Source organism: Propithecus coquereli, unplaced genomic scaffold (assembly GCF_000956105.1).
Source record: "Propithecus coquereli isolate 6110/MARCELLA unplaced genomic scaffold, Pcoq_1.0 Scaffold479, whole genome shotgun sequence".
NCBI classification, from domain to species: domain Eukaryota; kingdom Metazoa; phylum Chordata; class Mammalia; order Primates; family Indriidae; genus Propithecus; species Propithecus coquereli.
In genome coordinates, this window is record NW_012150607.1 from 471,974 (window position 1) to 476,162 (window position 4,189).

General features: G+C 35.5%; 1 pseudogene; it reads left to right on the plus strand.

Moving 5' to 3' along the window:
• LOC105819300 overlaps positions 1 to 4,189 on the plus strand; it is a 73,793-nt pseudogene that overhangs the window by 66,341 nt on the left and 3,263 nt on the right.

Consider the following 4,189-nt stretch of genomic DNA (forward strand, 5'->3'; position numbering starts at 1 on the left):
TGTGTGTGTGTGTGTGTGTGTTAGGGTAAAAGACTTGGAAACTCTGACAAACTTTAAGTATGATATAAACGATTGTAGAACTAAAGAAATATAGACATAAAATCATCCCAATGCTTTGTAAGATTTCCTCCTTGTCATAATCAGAGAATGATTCTAATGGCTCCAAACTGAAGTAATGCTATAGAAAAATGCCTGAAATGAACAATAGTGATTTAGAACTACAACCATATAGAATTAAAGCCAAGTGAAGCCACCTTTAATCATCTATATTAGTAAATATAATAATATAAATCAACAGTCTAGGTATATTTTCTAACACTATCTGTCCCAACTACATTGCAACAGCTCTACTTCATTTCTTCCACACACACACACATACATTCATACATACACATGCAAACACATATTTGCACAAATATCCACAATAGAAGCCACTATTTCATCATACACATTTCTTTCCACGTAAATGTACTGATTAGCTCAGTTAAAAAATAGCCCTTAGTCTAATAATTCTTCCTAATACTCGGTTTTCTCTTCTTGGATGTTTTTAACAATCTTTTCAAAGATGCTTCTTATACTGATACCCGTTTGTGATGAAACACATTCTTTCTTCACAGGACATGGAAGACTTTGTCCAGAGCTCTGGAGAGAACGGTGTGGTGGTGTTTTCTCTGGGGTCAATGATCAGTAACATGACAGAAGAAAGGGCCAATGTGATTGCTTCAGCCCTTGCCCAGATCCCACAAAAGGTTAGATAAAGTGTCTAGTGGTGGACAGCTACTGAATGACCCTGTTAAACTTTGTGAAGAGCACAGCTGCAGAAATTTTCTGTCCAAGGTGTTAACTGTTAGGATAGTTCTACTTGCCTCAGGTATCAGTTCAAAAACTAAAAGATACATGGAAAATGCTACAATGGTAAAGAGGTGGGTTTTCATTTATAATAATTCTGACATTAACAGTGTGATCATAACAAATATACTGAAGAGGTACAGTGAAGTTTTGATATTATCATTGGATTGAAAGCATGTTCACGGATATCACCAAATTGTGCCCTGTCATTTGATGCAATTGCTATCAGACTTCCTGAGGGCACTGTATACACTGCAGATATTATTAGAAAGGAGTTAAATTTTAGTGAGTGTCTGCACTAGCACAATAAAAATTAGCAGATATTCATAAAAAAGTCTGCAATGCATTGCAGTTTAGGTTTCCCATGAGATCTGACCATTTGTAACTCCTATAAATTTGGAAGAAGCCTATTTGATGCGCTCTTCAGGGTTCTATTCAGGGAAAGGATGATTGGGCTGAGAAATCACTACCACAGGGACCCCCTAGCCAAGTAGATGTAGAGAAAGGGAAAAATTTGCCTGCCTTTCTGGATGGGCCCTGATCTAATGAAAAGATGCAGATGGGATCCTGCCCTTAGAGCAGAACCTGTGCATTATATAATGTGGCCTCACAGAGACTCTGATCTCACCACTACATTAACAGCTCCTTCTGTTGAGGAAGGAGAATAGAATAAAGGAAGGAGTCAATCAGAATGAAGCCAGGAATGGGAAGAGGTTCGGATGCTGCCTCCATAAAATAGAATAAGAACTTATTTTCTAATACATAGAATACACTTGCAGTCTATGGGTATTGTGAATTAGTTTTTAGTTTTCTATCTGACATAGACTTCTCCTAGTGACTTGTGCTACTTTTCTGCTAAAAACTCTAAATTATTCTAACACTCACATAGCAAGAAGAAGGCAAACACTTCTACATTAAACTCCAGTTTATAAGGATTGCCTGGGAATTCTGCGATGAGTAGCTTCTTTTGGCACTGGGCTTGGAAATGGCTGAGTTACAGCAGACCATATGAATCACTGCGGTAGCCTAGTATCTAAGTGTTAAGCCAAATTTATCTATTAAGCCAAATTTAGCAAAATACAATTTTAGACTTTTTCAACAGCTGTGTTGTTATTCATAAATTGACCACCAGCTGTATTTTTCTGCCTTCAAAGAAATTCTGAAACTAGATATACTAATAACACTGTGAGATTTTATCAAAAATTGCCACTTAAACTTTTTCTGGAAGAAGTGCTTAACAACTTCTAACGGCAGTCAGCACACTCTCAGTGCAGCATTGGTAACTTTCTCACAAGGAGCTCATCTAATAGATTATTTTGGAAGTCAAATAATGTCAAACTATGAAGAAATTACTTATGTAACAAGTATATGTAAATGAACGTCTACTCATATCCCTGAAACGCTTGAGGGATAGATACCACAGTTACAATGATGTGATCACTACACATTCTATTCCTGTGTGAAGATGTCACATGTAACTCACACATATGTACACTGTTATGTGTCCAAGATAATTAGAAACAAAACATTTAAAAGAGGAAATAAAAAGATTATTATAAAAGTTAGAAAATGACAGCTAGTATAAAATACATAAACACATGAAAAGATCATTACTGATGCATGTTTTTTATATTAGAATTATATTTACTATCGATTCCTTAAATAGTTGAATTTACCATGAAAAATATCATTTGTGCACATTACTTAGAATTCTTGTACACAAAATTGATTATAACACTATGCATTTGAAATCTGGTTATTCTATTTACCTCAGAGTTTCAGTAGTTCTCATTACCTAACAACCTTGTTCTCATTTCTTCATCTTTTATGTAAAAGGGATTTAACTAGATGGCTGATAACACCTTTAGAGTTTTACCGTGCCATAACTTTGGAGTTCCACCCATGGAGTAAGATATTTTCTTTTCCTTAAAAGGTTCTATGGAGATTTGATGGCAAGAAACCAGACACCTTAGGACCCAATACTCGGCTGTACAAGTGGTTGCCCCAGAATGACCTTCTTGGTAAGATTCTGGAGAAAAAATACTGACCGTATGACTAACAGACAATTAGAGTGACAGTAGGTCAATGACAACTAAATAGTGAAGATTTATTTTTGAAAACTCAAATATAAAACCTATTTTATATATGTTTTCTAGCCCTAGGGGAAAAGAATAAAGTATATCAGTTGGCATTTTGTTACATACACCCATATTCTTTATGTCCATAAACAAAGTATTAACATCTTTGTTTCAGGTGTAATTGCCTCTCAGAAAATTTTTCAGTAGCTTCCTGGGTTGTCTTTCTCCTATTTCTAGAGCATTAGACCATCCTTTTCCCTACAGTAGGTTCATTTCACAACGCTGAAAAATAACAAGTCTTCTTCTATTATCAGTGACTCTGCATTTTCTATTGGAATAAACCCCAGTCTTTATTACAATGTGATAACACCTCCACAGTGAAGTGTGGGCTGTCCTTCCTCTGATTTCAGCACTGCTCCCATCGCACTCTCTGCTGCCTTGGACACCTTCCATGTCAGAGTCAGTGACTGCACTATTTCTTTAAGAGAACGTGTTCTTACATGCCTAACCTTTTTCTTTACTTTTTCTTTTCCTTTTTATATTATTTGTACATTTTCTTTATCCAAAATGTGCTTTTTCATTTGTGCTACTGGAAAACTTGTATTCATTTTTCCTTTCTCAAGTCACACGCCATTTCTTCCATGCAGCCTTCACTTTCCTCTCCAGTAAAGTAGATGCATCTTCCTATGAAATCTGAATGCAATTTCAGGGAAGTTTCATGGATATTCTAATCTGTTATCTAGAAAACATTACCACTTTCAGTATCCTGTATTGTGCATTTCTCATTTTATTCCTAAGCTTATAGTGAATAATTTTCCTGACATTTACCCTATTCTAGGTCATCCAAAAACCAAGGCTTTTATAACTCATGGTGGAGCCAATGGCATCTATGAGGCCATCTACCATGGGGTCCCTATGGTGGGCATTCCTTTGTTTGCAGATCAACCAGACAACATTGCTCACATGAAGACCAAGGGAGCAGCAGTTAGAGTGGACTTCAACAGAATGTCAAGTACAGATTTGCTCAATGCTTTGAAGACAGTCATTAATAACCCCATGTGAGTATATTAATTCTCTTAAAAGTGGTATTTGTAGATATGTTTTCTTGTCAACAAGGAAGATGAGGTTCATCCCTTTTAATAGTTGATTAACTTTGAAAGAATTTAAATGTTTTAAACAATATGAAATCTGCTTTTATTTTTTACCATTTATTTCAGAGTTGCATTGAAATCCATAAATTTAATGAGTAATAAATTAGTGCA